This window comes from Panthera tigris, chromosome D4 (genome assembly GCF_018350195.1).
Source record: "Panthera tigris isolate Pti1 chromosome D4, P.tigris_Pti1_mat1.1, whole genome shotgun sequence".
Classification (NCBI taxonomy): domain Eukaryota; kingdom Metazoa; phylum Chordata; class Mammalia; order Carnivora; family Felidae; genus Panthera; species Panthera tigris.
In genome coordinates, this window is record NC_056672.1 from 91,517,016 (window position 1) to 91,533,480 (window position 16,465).

Below are 16,465 nucleotides of genomic sequence, written 5' to 3' on the forward strand. Positions count from 1 at the left end.
TGGATGGATGGACAGATGGATGGTGTTTAGATGGATAGGTAGATGGGTGGATGGACAGGTGGATGATGGGCGCATGGATGGACGGATGGACGTTAGACAGATGGATAGTGGGTGGATGGGTGAATGGAAAGATGACTGGGGGGGGGGGCAAGTGCTTTATCAGGATCCATATTCTCACCACAGAGAACGGAGGGAAGCCGCGTGAGGTGAGGGCGGCCACGCCACCGACCAGCCTGTAAATGCTCCCGGATCAAGGGTTCTGGTTCAGCAGTTCTGCCCTGACAGAGCAGCCCCATTGACAACGATGCGACTGTGAAGCAGCCAAAGATCAATCATTTCCGTGAAACATACAAATACCTGGGCAAGTGCCAAGCTGCGATTGAAGTGTCCTGGAAGAAAGAGCTCTTCCACGGTCACCAGGGAGTCCAGCTGGCCAGCCAGACAAATGGCAGTGATAAGACCGCCGTGGGTGGCACTCACCCGCCCAAGAGCCTGGCACAGCTGCTTACTGCGCTCGAGTCACAAGGTCGTTTCCATAGAAGCAGAAGACATTTCTGAGCCTGGGGGTCTGACTCGCCAACTACCGGTCCGTCTGTCTGATAAAGGAGGCCTTCTGGAAGCTTCAGAGAGCCGCGAGTAGCCAGGCTGAGACATACACCAGGTTGTTGGTATGATGGCGGGGGGAGGCAGATTGTCCGCGTTCCCGGGACGCCCTGTGTCTGGGGGGGGGGGGGGAGGCCCGGGACCCGGAGGAGCTGGAGGTCCAGCAGACCCTGAGTTCCCGCCGCTCGGCCGTGAGAGCTCCGAGGGCGTCCCGGGCCCTCCTGGGAGGGCTGTGGCTTGGGTCTGGAGGACGAGCCAGAGCCGGACAAGAGGCAAAAGCGGGGAGTGTCCAGGAGAGAGAGTCTGCAGCAAAAGCCAAGAGAGGGGAAAGGCCGTGTGGAAGCCAGAGGACCCTCGCTCCTCCTCCAGAACTTTCTACACCTGTAGGGCCAACAACATCCAGACACATGTTCACCGCACCCAGGTAGGGAAACAGCCATCCAGACTTGGGGCAGAAGCGTGTATGATCAGCCCAGCCGGCATCTGGCCTCGCTGGGCTCACGATCCCATCAGCAGAGGCCATAGGAATGTTCAGTTTCCCCCTGCCCGGCCTCTCCCAGCTGGACCATCACCACACACAGCTCTAGGCCTCGCCAGTGACGCTGTGTCTCAACAAGACTGCGGTCCCTAGAGAAGTGCAGTGTGCAACCTGCACAGCTGTACGCGGAAACCCTGAGATCGGCTCTGTCCCAGCTCCTGCAGCAAACCAGACTGAGAAGCCCCTCGCCGGGCCCCTCACCGACTCCAGCTCTGGGCTGTTCCGGGCGCCGTCCTCAACTTCCAAAGACGCTCTGGACGTCGGCAAGTGCACAAACATCCGGGCACACGGCTCGTCCACTCCAGTGTTGTTTCAGAAAGTCAACACTGGAAGCAGCCTAATTTTCGACCGCAGGAGACTATTTATGTGAACGATGGCACGGACTTACGGCAGATTTTCACAGCACCGGTAATAAAGCGCGTGTCCGACCTGGACGGGGCCAGATGCTCCCTGGGGACCAGAGGAGAAAGAGCAGGCCGTGGAATTGTGCAGAGCGTGATCGCCGCAAAAATGCCCTGAAGTTTGCAAAGCGCGGAGACAGAGCCCAGTGGGCTCTACACCAAGCCGCCCTCGCCCTCTGCTGATTCTGGGACGAGCGTGGCTTGCTGGGAGGTGCTCTTCACAAGCTCAGCAGTAACCACCAATCTGGAAAGAGATTACCCGGGAACGTCTGAGGAGCACAGGCCCCCGAGGCCCAGGCATCGAGGGGGCCCTTTCTTGCAAGGGGCCGGGGGCGAGAAGCCCTTCCCACAGGCTTTCCTCACCTGGCGGGGTGGGGACGGTCACGCCGCCACGGGGAAGTCAAAGCAGAAGCACCAGGAGGCTGGCCGGAGGCGGGAGGTGGACCGGCCCGGGGAGCTGCCGGGGCAGGTGGTGGGGAGGGGGTCCAGGCCAGCGCTGCCCCAGACACGCTCGCCTAAAGCAGAGGTGGACGGGGACCCTCAGAGCAAAGCTGGCCGAGCTTGGATGCCCACCTGCTGTGGGTGAGGTCCCGGGATCCCTGATGGGCACGCTCACACCGCAAGGCTGCAGGGGTGCCGAGAGTGGGACCCCACAGCAGGAGCTCCCGAGGTGGACACGGGCCCTGGAGGAGAGCCGATCTTTAGGGCTTCCATGTACAGCTGTGCAGGTTGCACCCTGCACTTCTCTCAACCAGAAGAGGCCTGGACAGTCTCACTGACAGGTACCCAGGGTCCTCCCGAGGATAGGCACCTTTTGAGCCCGGTGGCACCCAAGGAGAATGAAGGACTCAGAAGGGCAGCCGTCCCGGTCCTGCAGAAGGAGCGGATGACCAGTCGCCCACAGGCTCCCAGCTCTGGTTTTCTTCGTAATCTCCAGAAAGTTCCTTCCACGCCCCCTCCTCCTCCTCCCACAGCCCGGCCCCTTCTGCCCCTGACCTCCGCCTCCGAGCCTTCCGGCCTGGTGGCCCAAGCAAAGCAAACGGTAGGTAGGCACGTCTCAGGGTCGTCGGTGGGAGTCGGGAGGATTTCATATCTGCAGAAACCTTTGCCTCCGTTCTCGTCAAAAATAAAGATAAAAAGCCTGCTCCCAGTGGCTGTGTGATCCAAACGCCGAAAATTCCAAAGACTAAAGAGGACGGGGCCGGGCGGGGACCCCCTTCCCTGGTGTGGCTAGGGGTCGGGCTCCCGATGACGCGTCCTGTTAGCAGCTGGCGGATAAAATATTTAGACAGCCCACGCCGAGGGTTCCAGGCAAAGCCCGCCCCACAGCCGCGCCGGCCCCAAACAGGAAGGCGCGAAGACGAAAATTAAAATAAAACAAAGGCCAGATAAATGCAGACGTGTCGCTGTAAAAATTCATGAACACCAACCTCCCTTGCAATGCGTTTTGGTTGAACGAGTGGAGAGCCCCGTCTCACCTCCGGGAGAGACGCCATCTAAGTATGATTTGGGGAATTCCCGGCCAGTGGTCTCCCAGTGTGTGTGGTGGGGCCCAGCCGGCCGCAGCGGGGGAGCCCCAAGGCCCCCTCGGGACCTGGAAAAGCCAACCCGGTCCGGGCGTCTGCTCTGCCAGGGACCCGGGTCTCGGCCCCTCCCTCCGCGGCTTGGGGGTGTCGGCAGGAAGCAGCCGCGGGCCCGGGGGGTGGCCGGTGCCCACTCGGTGCCCGGGCCGGGCGTCCCGCAGCATAATCGCGGGAGACGGGCACCGTGCGCTTGACGGGGCGACGGACCGTCCGTCGTAGGAGCCGTGCGGCTGCAACTGGACGGCTCTTTCCCGCCACGCGGAGGGGGGCTGGCCAGGTGCCAGAAGGTGGCCGCAGGACCCGCAGCCGCCCCGCGGGAGAGGGTGGCCGTGGCGGGCACTCTGTACATGGCGACGGGCCCCGTTCCCCGGGGGACGCCGGCCCGGCGGGAGAGGCGCCACCCGCGCTCAGCAGGGAGAGGCTGTTCCTCTGCAGTCGCTAATGGAGGCCTGTTTGTACAGAAGGCCGCTGGCAGAGACAGGCTTTTACAAAACCTAATTGGGGCCGGAAGGCTCTGGAAGGCTCCGGAAGGCGCCGCTGGCTGCTGGCAGGTGTAGCGGCGGCGAGGGAAGCGGCGGACGGACACAGAGGGGCCCGGGCCCATGGGGCCCACGTGACAAAGGACCCGAGATGAAGGGCGGACAGGTGAGTGGCACAGGAGGTGCTTGGGGCCCTGGTGGGGACGCCCGGCCGGGGTCCGGCAAGAAGCCCCTCATCCGTGCAGCCTGTTCCGGGCGCCCACCAGCCAGGGTCAGGGGACGAGTGACAGGCGGGGCTGCAGGGCGGGACCGAGGCTGCTCTCCGGGCTGATGGGCCGGTGCCCTCAAGCCTCGAGCAGCCAGGGCCTCAGACAAGTGCCACAGGCTATGCTCTGTACCCCCTGCCCGACCCCCACACCTCCACTTATCTTCCGCAAAACGGGATAATCACAGATCATCCTACCCACAGCCCCGAGGGGCCGCCTCGTGGCTCGAGGACACTCGAGGACACTGCCCTGGCTGGGCCTGGTGGTGACAGGCGTCCTAATGTTCCTGTTAGTGTTACTTTCCCTCTCTACCATCGCAACCCAGCGAGACCGACCCGAGGGGCCTTTGGCCGCATTCGAGGGGATGACCCTGTGCCCGAGGGAGCCGAGGACAACATGGGACTCCCGATGTTCTGGGGGACTGAGGACACACTGTGTTGGGAACAGCATCTCCGTGTCATGCTCTCTGGATAAGGGCCCCTGGGGGGTCCTTGTAGTGCCTTTGTGCCCCCCCCCGCCCCCTCCCCGTCCTCCCCCAGGGCTCCCAAGCTCCTCAGAAGCATCCCGTAAGACCACACTGCGCCATTCATGAGCCCTGGGCACCGCCTCCACTGTGCCTAGTGGGTCTGTCCACCCTGCCCCTGCCCAGGGACAGCTGCCCGGCTTTGGCTCTGGGAGGACCACCAGCGTGGGGACGCCACTGGCCAAACAGCCTGGGCCACGCCCACTCATAGACGGGTTTCCCGACACCCGGGCCGATGGGCAGACAGGGGAGAAGGCTCCTCTTGTCAAGAAATCTTTGCATCTGTACCTCCCTGGGGCCCCTCCCCAAGACAGACAAGCCTGATGTCAGGGCTTCCCAGGACTGAAGCCACAGAGGGCACTCTGTCTGCTCCCCCCCAGCCCCACCCCTCCAGAGCCACGGCTGTGCAAGCAGTTCGGGGACCTTGGCGGACATCAGGAAGCAGCAGGTGCAGGAGAACCAGGGTGCTGGCTGAGCCCAGGCTCTGGCGGTCACCTCCGTGCACAAAGCAGGCTCGGTCACAGGGTCCCCGCATTCGGGCCGGGACAAGTTGACCTCTAGCCAGATGCCCGGTCCCAGGGCGACACGTGCCGACCTCCTCGGGGGTCTGTGGCCTTTCCAAGAGGTTGTGCGGCTGAGCAGGTCCCTGCGGGGGCGTCGTGGAGGCAGGTGGGTACAGGGGTAACAAGTCCCCCAAAGGCCAGCGCCAGCCTGGGTCACGTGCTCTCTGGACCCCCAAGTTGCCGACAGCTTCCTGCACGCCGACCGGCCTCCTGTGTGCCTCTTCCATATCCCAACCTCCGAGCAAGAGCCCCAGGCGAAAGCTTGGGCTCTCTCCAGCCTCAGTCCGCTCCCCTGTGAGGTGGCCGTCTGGCCCCCTAAAACAGTGGGACACCGTGGGCCCTCTGAAAACCCAGGACTGGCATCAGACCCCTGCCAGGGGCACCGTGGCCATTGTAGAGAAGACGTCCCTTTGTGTCCCTTAGTTTACATCACGCAACGGTTTACGGGGAGGACCCGTCCCCCCACCCATGGCGTACGTGGGGGCCTCACCGCAGGCGGGGAGCAGGCTGGGCAGGTCCACGGCACCTCCATTTTGCAGATGAGTAAGACTGAGGCTCAGGAAGGGCGAGGCAGGCCTGGACGAGTCCGGCCCACGTCACAGGGCCTGGCCTGGCCTGGAGAGCACTGCTTCCCACCTCTACAGCCCACCCCCCCCCCCACAGGCACACGCACACTCACGCACACACAGGCAGGGCAGGCCCACGTGCACACGTCCTAGTCCCACCGACAGGGAGGGGTGTTTCCTGGTCAGAACTGGGCTTCTCCGGGCAGGATTGAACAAAATCTGTGCTCCGGGCTCCCGGAACCCAGCAATGAAGGCTTCAAGCCCCCTGGGAGGGGGAGGCTCTGTCCCCCTCTCGGTGCTGAGGCCCTGGGCCAGCAGGTGACCGTCCTCCTCAAGCCTCCCGGGAGCTGTTGACAGCAGGACACAGACGTGCGGCAGCGCCACCTAGCGGGAGCGGCGGGGCCTGCAGGCGGGCGTCCACGGCCTGGCCCCTGCACCTGCTCAGCCCAGCGCCCAGGGGAGGGAACCAGCCGCGCAGAAGCCCCTTCTAGGGCACCAGACAGCCCGAAGCCCACCTGTCTCTGGCACGCGACCCTCAACAAAACACAAAAGAACGTAAGGCTCAAGTTCCACGGAGTCCCAGAAAGGCCTGTCCATGCGGCAGCCACCGACTACTTGAAAAGACGGGTTTGGGCTTTTTCTCCTGAAGACCTGATCTCTTCAAAATCCCTGGTCCCCACGCCTGGGAGCCAGGGCTGGACGGAGGAAGCTTTAGGCGCGTCGAAGTCCGTCCCCTCCCTCGGTCCCGGCCCAGTCGTGGCGCCGTGGACACCGGGGAGGGCGAACGGGGAGGACCCAGTCTCAGATGAGAAGCTGTTTCTGCATTTGTGTTGGGTCCCGTCCCCCCCCCCCCCGCCACCACGGAGCTCCGGCTACAATCACGGCGGCATTCCCCTGAGTCCTCTCGGCAGGTGGCTGCAGGGCAGAGGGCAGCGGGGGGCCTCTGAGCCGGCCAAGACCCCAGGCCCGCCTTCCCAGGACCTTCCTCACCCCAATGAGGACGGATGCACGGGGTGGCACGGGGGCGCCCCCTGCTGGCACGGCCCCTCGCAGGGGTGGGACAGTCGCCACCCGCTGGGACCCTCACTCCTTATGTCAATGTGAATGTGCCCTTCAGATACGGCGGCTTTAATCCCAAATTTACCCTGCCCAGCAGTTAGTGGGGACCTCAGAGCTGTGAGGGGAAGGCGACGTCAGTGGGCTTCATAGGCAAGATGCAAGGGGGACGGGCGGCTGTCTCGATGTCGGAGGTGAGAGCCCGAGGTGGAGACACGGGTGTAAGGCCGCCGGGCCCGAGAGACGGCTCTCTGTGGGGCGCCGCCGGGACCCCAGACTCCCCGCCCCCACCCCGGTCTGGCACCAGCAAGGGGCCGGGGGGACGTAGGGCGTGTCCTACTGGCGGGGACAATTGAAATCCGCCCCCTCCCTTTTTGTGTCTCGTCTTCCGTCGGGGCCACACCGCCAGACAGGCTAGCGGGGCGCTTGCTGGGTTACGAACAAACGGGTCTGGGCCGGGCCTTCCGCTCTGAACCAGCGTCTCTCAGCCCTGGTTCTGGGAAAAAGGGACTTGGTGTGGGCTCCTCTGTCCCTTCGGGAAACGTGGGCCCAAGGGCTCAGCCGCGCATGCGGGTCGGCACACGTGTGCCCCCGTGCACGTGGGTGGACGCGGCCGTGTGTGTGCGTGCAGGTGCATGTGAACCTCTGAGCAGCTCCACGCGGGGGTGGGGGCGGGAGTCTGTGAGGACCAGAGTGCTCCCCGGCCCCCGGCCCCTCAACTGCAGCCACGGCCCAGCCCCAGTCCTGAGCGGGGCCTCCCGCACCCGGAGCCTGCCCCGCCCCTCAGCCCCACGGCCCATCCTCCCCTCAACGCCATCAAGGAACCCGGCGCCTCGGAGACCACGGGATCTGTTTCGTGGGCCGTGTTTGCTGCGTCCGTGGGCTGCCTTGTTCCTCGCTGAGCTGCAGTGAGAGGCGGGCCCGATCGTGCCGAGCCCGCTGCCAACGCCCCCGCGGACGCGGGCTCCGTCCAGCTTCTGCCGGCGGCGGCCGGCGCCGGTTCAGACGTCCCCCCGGGCGCGGGCCACACGGGAGGTGGACTTTGCCACCTGAGTCGGCACCAGGGGCCGGGCCACGTTACACTACGGTTTGACTTCTTGTGCTAACGGTGGGCTTGAGAGGGACTAAAGCTGGTGTTCCAGAACATTCCCGTTGCTGATTGTGTACATAAAACAGTGGAATGACAAAAAAAAAAATCAGAATTGGTGGCACCCACTGTCTCATCCCCCACCGCCCCCTCGCTCCCCGGCCTACTCCAATCTGGCTTCCGGATGCCAAGGACTCTCCGCTCCCAGCAGCTGCCCGCCTCTCTGGACCTCCCCGGCCACGCCTCCGAAGTCCCGGGGTGACCAGTGGCCTCCCCTGCAGGAGATGCCCAGGTAGGACTTGCACGTCGCTGCCCCTCCCCCCGTGTCAGCCTCACCGCCCCCCTCGGCCACACGTCCCGCTGGCCTTAGCCCCCCCTCTCCCCCCCCCCCCCGCCGTCCTCTGCAGAGGGCTCAGCTCAGTCCGCGTCAACTTCCCCAGCTCTGATGCCAACTCTGCTCCAGGCATCTGTCCAGTGTCCACTGTCAGGCAATTCCCCAGCACCCCGGGCCCCACGGACCCTCTCAATTCTTTCAACAGAAACGAGGCAGGTGGCCCCGGGCCTGCCTCGACCTCCCCTTGGATGCGTGTGCCCCAGCCCGGGTGTGTGGGGGCACCTTCTTCCGCTCGGGCCTCGGCTCAGACATCGCGCCTCGGCGAAGGCCCCGGGGCCCCACACTCAGACCCAGGCCGGGTATTATGGTCTCGTCCCCTACACTAGAGTTCTCTGCTCCCGGCCATCAGGCACCCGGTAGGCGCTCACTGGATCTTTGCCCTTTGCTCCGCCCAGAAGGCAGGGCGGCCAGGCAGCCCTTGTGCAGGTCCCCATTACAGAGACACTTCTTCCCGTGTCCCACCCACCACGTCCCTGGCAGGGCTCCCTTAGCAAGTTGTTAAACCTCCCGGTTTCACCTGAAAACATCCCAGGTGCCGGCTGAGTCTCTGGTTCTCTGTAGCCCAGATCTTTGTGGCCAAAGTGAGGAACCAGCAGGGGGAGGCAGGGAAAGATAGGGAGAGGCAGGGGGAGGAAGGGGAGGCAGGGGGAGGCAAGGGAGGCAGGGGAGGCAGGGGCAGCAGGGGGAGATCGGGAGAGGCAGGGGGAGATAGGGGGAGACAAGGGGAGGCAGGGGAGGCAGGGGGAGATGGGGGAGGCAGGGGGGAGTGAGGGGACAAGGGAAGCAGAGGAGACATGGGAAGTAGAGGGAGACAAGGGGAGGCAGGGGGAGGTGGGAGGAGGCAGGGGAGTCAGGGGGAGATAGGGGGAGACAGGGGGAGGCAGGGGGAGATAAGGGGAGACAAGGGGAGGCAGGGGGAGATGGGGGAGGCAGGGGGAGTGAGGGGACAGGGGAAGCAGGGGAGACATGGGAAGCAGAGGGAGACAAGGGGAGGCAGGGGGAGGTGGGAGGAGGCAGGGGAGTCAGGGGGAGATAGGGGGAGACAGGGGGAGGCAGGGAGAGGCAGGGGGAGGCAGGGGCAGCAGGGGGAGGCTGGGGGAGGCAGAGGGAGGCAGGGGGAGGTATGGGAGGCAAGGGAGGCAGGGGGAGGAGGCTGTCTGGTTAAAACGCACTCTGCCTCGCTCCGGGGGATGCCAGGGCTCCCACCGTTCTCCCACCAGCAGGGACTCGACTGTGTGGTGCGGGGACACTGTTAGTAGGTGAGGGGGCAGCACACCCAAGGCTCGCGGCCTCTGACCGGCCTCCTGCGGTCTACACTCATCCTTCCCGGTGTTCACCTCTGCCCCTGTTTGGTCGGGTACTGAGCTGAATCTGGAGCTGACGAGAGAAAAGACACGGGAGCTCAGAGAGCTCGGGGGAAATGGGTTCGTAACAGCCCCCGGCCCGGGTACGCGCTGGGCGGCCCAGGGTCAGGGACCTGCAGGGAGGGCGCCTCACCCGACCCGGCACAGGCCTGGATCCGAGGCAGAAAACACTGACCCTGCCCCGTGCTGGGCCCACTTTACGGATGGAGACACCGAGGCACCGGCAGCTGAAGCAGCCTGGGGTCTGGTGCCAGGGGGCCAAGGAGGATCCGGGCCTCCTGGGCCAGCGTGCTTCCTACCCCGGCCCCACCTCCCCCTAAGTAGACCTTTCCCAGATGCTGGGGTAAGAGCTTCTGTTCCAGCGCCCTGGACGAGCCCAAGGTCACCCAGCCCTCGGGACACCAGGCCCCGGGCTCCTCCTCCCCGCAGGCGCCGGCCGGACTCCAGCAGCCCCCTTCACGGGTTCAGGAAGCGCCCCTCCACGCGTGATCCACCCGCAAGCCGGCTCTGCAGGGGTGCAGTCAGAGCCCCGTGTCAGCCAGGCCTCCTGGGGCTCCCGCGGACACGCTCCACGCGTGAGGAAGGGAGGTCGGAAGCAGCCAACCGTTCGCAGGCTCATCAGCTCACGGCGTGTGGGCGGGTGTTCCTCCGGCTGTGGAGAGCGGTTAAGCCGTGCCTCTGCTTGGTATGTCGGTGCAAAGATGTTTACGGAGGCGCGTGAGTTCCAAACGACGCTACTGCCCTGGTAAGCAATCGCATGACCTCATAAAAGAGTTAATGTGGTCCAGGTCAGCGCTATATCTGGGGCTGGGATCGGAGCTCAACCTGGGGCTGGGGATCAGGGCTGAGTCTGGGACTAGGATCAGGGCTCAGCCTGGGGCTGGGATCAGGGCTCAGCCTGGGGCTGGGGATCAGGGCTGAGCCTGGGACTAGGATCAGGGCTCAGCCTGGGGCTGGGATCAGGGCTGAGTCTGGGACTGGAATCAGGGCTCAGTCTGAGGCTGGGATCAAGGCTGAGTCTGGGGCTGAGGTCAGGGCTCAGCCTGGGGTAAGGATCAGGGCTGAGTCTGGGACTAGGATCAGGGCTCAGCCCGGGGCTGGGATCAGGGCTCAGCCTGGGGCTGGGGATCAGGGCTGAGTCTGGGACTAGGATCAGGGCTGAGTCTGGGACTAGGATCAGGGCTCAACCTGAGGCTGGGATCAGGTCTCAGCCTGCTGGAGGAACAGGGCTCAGTCTGGAGCAGGGGCACGAAGCACGAGCTCCCCGGACGGGAGGTGGAATCTCTTCGCGGGAACAGCGCGAGCCTGTGCAGCCCACGCGATCCTCTGCCGTGCTGGGAGCAGCAAGATATTTCCAACAGCTGCCTGATGTGATCCCCCGCAAAGCCATAAAGCAGAAACTGACTTTGAAATGGCCCTTTCTCCGCCTGTATCCTCGGACATAAATTTAAATAAAACGGCAATTTAAATGCCTGCAACACTGAGGAGGCGGCACGGGGCTGTCTCTCCGGGCTGCGCAGGGAGACGGAGAGCGGCCCTAAGCCCATCATCCCGAGCCACGCGGGTGAAGGTCGGCGCTGGGGCAGCGGGGAGGGTGACCAGCCCTCGGCAGATGGGGCAAACAGCGGGCACCTGCACCTTCCCCTCTAGGCCCGCGTCCCCAGGCGGACGGGAGGAGCGCCGGGTCACCTCTGGGAGGGCGCTGACCCTCCCCGACCCTCGGTTTCCACCTCTGGACGACAGGGAAATACACAGCGTGTGTGTATACCGTCCGTGAGACTCACGGGGACGCAGCAGATCCCCAGCCCGCGGAAAGCGCTCGTAAATCCCCTGCCGTGTTTCTGCTGTGATGGGGACCCAAGGCGGCTCCGGTGGGGACTGAGCTGACCTGACCTGTGCCATGGCAGCGCCCCTCACTCCCGAGTGTGCGGCGGGGGTCCCCAGAGCGCCGACCCACCCCAGGGCCTCTGAAGTAGCAGGTCTGGGGTGGGGTCTGAGAGTGTGGGTGTCTGACGCACTCCCGGCTCGTGCTGCCAGGCGGGGGCCCTCCTGAGACCCGCTGTGCGAGAGGGGGTCCCTGGGGCAGGACGGAAGGAGGAGTCTCGCTGGGGTCCGGACGAGAGAGGACCAGAGCGGTCTCCAGGGGAGAGGGAGGAGCTTCCGAGCCTCCGGGGACCCGCCCCAGCCGGACCCCTACGGAGCCCCCCTCAGCGGTGGGTCCCTGGGCAGAGCACCCCATCAACGGCCGCTGGACCTTGGGCCCCTGCCAGCCCTCATCCATGGGCTCGTCACCCCTTCACAGCAGCAAACCTCTCTGCCTACTCCTTCCCCCTGCGAACTCGGAGGCCCGGTTTCTGGCCAGGCGGCAAGTCCCAGGATGGGCGGGTGGGGTGCACGTGCCAGACCCAGGGTGCCCTCAATGCCATCCCGAGACAAACCTGGACTGGGGCCCCTTCCCTCCCCTCCCTGCAGCCTCTGTCCTCTGGACAGCCAGGCCTCCCTGTTCGCTGCCTCTGCAGCGAAGCCCGGAGGAGGAAGGCTGTCAGCAATATCGGTGGCTTTTACGGGTGGCCTTTGCCAGGATTTGCAGCCTGGCACTAAAAGTCAGACACAAGCCCACAGCAGGGAGGAAGGAAATCGGTTACAGAGATGAGCCCCCGGGGCCCATGTGGCCCCAGCCTGTCCAGGGGTGGCAGGTGGGGTGGGGTGGGGGTCCAGTGACATGGCTGAGAGGGAAGGGCAGGAAGCAGGTGTCGGGAGGGGTCTTCAGGGCTGGCGTGAAAGGAAAACCCAATAGGCCAGGAAGGGGTAAATGGCTCGGGGTCCCTCCGGGGACAGTGAGCAGACATGAGCTCACAGGTATGTGCTCACAGGTATACTAGGAAACGGCATAGGGCCCTACAAGGACTTCACAAGTGACAGCGACTTATTGGCCACCAAGAAAAGCACCAGAAAGGTGAAGAGCTCAGGCTTCAGGCAGAGGCAAGGTCAGAGACTAGCTATGGTCAAGGGGCAGGGGCTCCGTCTGGATCGGGGAGCGGCGATGGGTGGGGGCATCTCAGGAGGCTGGGATCAGAGTCAAGGTCATTCCCCAGGCCAGATGCAGAGTTCTCGGTAGCTGGGGTCCAAGGTTGAGCTCAGGTCATGGCAGAGCCAGCTCTGGGGGCGGCTGGACGCTGAGGAGTGGGGAGAACTCAGCAGGGAGTGTCCACGCAGGGCACAGACATGGCTCCAGGTGGATGTGGAACGGTGCTCACAGGCAGCGTGGGAGCAGATTCGTCCTTTTTGTCAGCCAGGGTCCCTTGCTTGTAGTATGACCAGGGTCACTCACTGCCCCCCACAGCCCAGGATCAGTCCGGTGCCCTCTCAGACAGGTTCAGCCATGAGCCAGTCTTCTCTGCCTCAGTTTCCTGCTTCCGCCAGCCCCCGCTACCCTCGACATCCCCCCCCAACCCCCACTGGCCCCCCTGGCCCCCACCACCTTCCACCTCCCCCCCAACCCCCACTGGCCCCCACTGGTCCCCCAACCCCCACTGGCCCCCACCACCCTCCACCTCCCCCCCAACCCCCACTGGCCTCCACTGGCCCCCGCTACCCTCCACCACCCCCCACTGGCCCCCACTGGCCCCCACCACCCTCCACCTCCCCCCCAACCCCCACTGGCCCCCACCACCCTCCACCTCCCCCCCAACCCCCACTGGCCTCCACTGGCCCCCGCTACCCTCTACCACCCCCCACTGGCCCCCACCACCCTCCACCTCCCCCCACCCCCCACTGGCCCCCACCGGCCCCCACCACCCTCCACCCCTCCCACCGGCCATCAGTTTCTAGATCCATTCTCTGTCTTCACCTACTTCTCTTTCTCCAGTCTTCTGCCAACACAAATGAAGGGCGCACCCCCCAATCCAGCAAAACACCACCCCCTGGGACTGACAGAGGGCAGGGACCTTCTCTGTTGATTCAGTAACACCACCGGCTGGAAGAGAGGGCATTGGAAGCTGTACTGCCGAGGATCCAAAGTGACACATTTGGCCTCCTTTTCTGGAATCCCCTCGGCCTCCTGGGGGAAGAGGCAGGCTCCGGGGTGGAGCTGAGCCCGGAACGTCCTGGGATGTTGCGAAATGATGCACAGACCCACGGAAAGGGCGTGGGAGCCAGACCCAAGGAGCTGCCAGCTTGGCTCCAAAAGCTGGGACAATCTGGGCAAGAGATAAAGAAAAGGAGTGTTGCATTTTAACCCACAACGGAATTAATGTTCACGAGTCCATCCTGGCATAAATAAACGACTGAATGATTACGCGGAGAAGGGACAGCGCTTCCTTCGGGAAGGTCCTAGTTCATAAATGTGGAGGGAGTGAGGGAACGGAACGTCATCAGACCCGCTGCCACCAAGATTCACCAATGGGCGCCCAAAATCACAGAAGTTTGAGGGGGACCGGTGTCTCTGCAGAGCCTGAACGTATCTCCCTCAAGACACTGGCTAATTACGAAGAGAAAACAGAGACGGTTTGCAAGAGAAAATATTTTGCAATAACTTTTCAGGAGACAAGTTTGCAGTAGAGAAACACAGCAGACGGCAGCTTAACGAAGGGCTCAAGGTTAACAACACGGGGACCTGTGGGCGTCCCGTCCCCGCAAGACGGGGCGTGAGAAAGCCGCCTCGGCTCTCCTGTCTTCCTGCCCAGGTGCGGCTAGTGGTGAAAACGTACCGGACGGACCCCATTTGGGGGACATTCTGTGAAAAAGCCGATCAGCACAGTCCAAAGGCAGAGAGACAAAGACAGACCTCTCGGCAGACGGCAGAGATTAAGGGGCAAGACGGAACGTGGGCGCGACGCAGCTCGGTCCTGGCGGGACGGGCCTCCGCAAAGTGGGTGAGCCCCGGGGGAGGCCTGCGGGGCCCTTCATAGTGTCACAGCCGTGCTTGTGTCTCACTCTTGCTAATTGCGTGAGATTTGGTCGGACAGGGGCGTTAGGGGGACTGCACACAACACCTCTGCCCTAGTTTGCGGCTCTTCCTTTTATTTTAAAATAAGTAATAAGGAAAGCACCCTTCCCTGCTTGGACTCCAGCCGGGCCCCAAGTGGCTCAGCCCTCCCTCGGCCTCCCTCCTCCCTTCCCCAGCCCCTGCGCCCCCCGCACCCCTCCACGGAGCTCTCTGACCTTGCCTCATTCGGAGGTGCTCCCAGCTGGAGACAGCTCCCGCCTCCAGGAGCTCGGGCACCTCCCTCACCCCACGACTGGCCAAGCGGCCCCCAGGGGGAGCCCCACGCCCACTGCCCCCGGAGGGACGGATTCCTGCCCGTAGTGGCCTGTCTACCGGTGACTGCCTTGGGGTCAGGCGGCCCACAAGATACTGAGTACGGCGGCCTCTGCCTAAAAATCCTTTCTGCAACAAGGGCGCCTGGGTGGCTCGGTCAGTTAAGCACCCGACTTCGGCTCAAGTCGTGATCTCACAGTGCATGAGTTCGAGCCCCGAGTAGGGCTCTGTGCTGACAGCTCGGAGCCTGGAACCTGCTTTGGATTCTGTGTCTCCCCTCTCTCTGCCCCTCCCTCGCTCATGCTCTGTCTCTCTGTCTCTCTCTCTCTCTCAAAAAACAAACAAACAGAACAAACAAACAAAAAACCAACACGTAAAAAAAAAAATCCTTTCTGGAACAAAAAGATTCCCTGCTCAAATGATTCTACTCTCTCCCATCTCCCTTTCTCCTTAACCCCTCGTCGTGTTTTCCATGTAGAAATTTCTGCCAAAGCCTACTCCCTTGGGTCAAGAGATGGCACCAAGGGACAGAGGCAGAAAAGAGAAAGCCAAACCACCGTGTGGGGCTCTCGTCCCTGGGTTGGGTCCAGAAGGGACCTCTCAGCCCCGGGAGCACAGAGAGACGCCAGAGCCACGGGCCTCCGGCCCCAGCCGACTCCCCAGCCCAGCCCTCCAAGAACGGGACCCCCTTCACAAGCAACCTTGGGCCGGAGCCATCTCTGCTCACTCCGGGCAGCAGCAGGAGGGCTCTGTGAAGCACGTCGTGACTTCACACTGGGAAACAGATTAATAAACCATTATGATAAGCAAGCTGATTATTAGCGCGAGAACGAGGCTTGGGAGCTAATTGAAGCCATCCCGCAAAATGTCAGCGCCTTCTCGGGGTATGAAATATTAATCGCACGCAGGCCCAGACTGGGGAACAGAGGTCTCGTGAGCACCTTTCCTCATACAGGCCCAGGGTCAGGTGCAGCTCCGTTCCCTGCGACAAGGTCAGGGCCACCTGCTCCTGGGGCACGGAGAGCCCCCCTGGTCCCCCTTTCCTGGTCCGCTTCAAGAGAAGAGATCCCTGTAAGTGTTGGGGAGCCCCGTTCTTATGGGGTCTCAGCTCAGGGAGGGTCCCGTGTCCCGGGAGGTGGGGCTCAGGGCTGCCTTTGCTGCCACGTTCCAGCGGCTTCCTTGAGGCGTTCTCGGGGACTCTGAACCAGCCCGGAGGAAATCTGCCTGTTCCATAGACTGGAACAAGCCATTCCAGACCCCAAAAGCAGCCCTCAGCCACCGGACCCTTCTCTCCCCATTGCTCGGCCGGCAACCCCGGGGCCCCCTCCTCCGGCCAGCTCCAGTCACAGTGGCGGGCAAGACGGGATGGCACCGGGCGCACTGGCCAGCCCCCGTGCTGAGGCCTCGCCTCCGGAGAGCCCCAGGCTCATCGGAGGCCAGGAGCCTGTCTTTCTGGGGCGAGGATGAGTCCAGGTAGGTTGGCTCTAGGTGAGGTCAGGGTTCTGGGCTGGGAACGCCCTCCCTCAGGCCTCGCTCCCCGCCCGTGAACTGGGCCACCTGACAGTGGAGGGGCACGGGAGACGCGTGTAAGTGAGACGGGTGCAGAGCCGACCGTCCGAGGCGTGGGGCCCGGCCCTGTCTCTTCGGCAGAGCCTGCTGAGCATCAGAGCCAGAGCAGAGCGGGCCTGGCCACGGCAACGCTCGACTCGGGGCACAGGCCGGGGGTGGGGCCCGGGCGTCCGTCCTGGAGCAGCGCGGTGGGGGCCACAGGCCTCCAAGAGG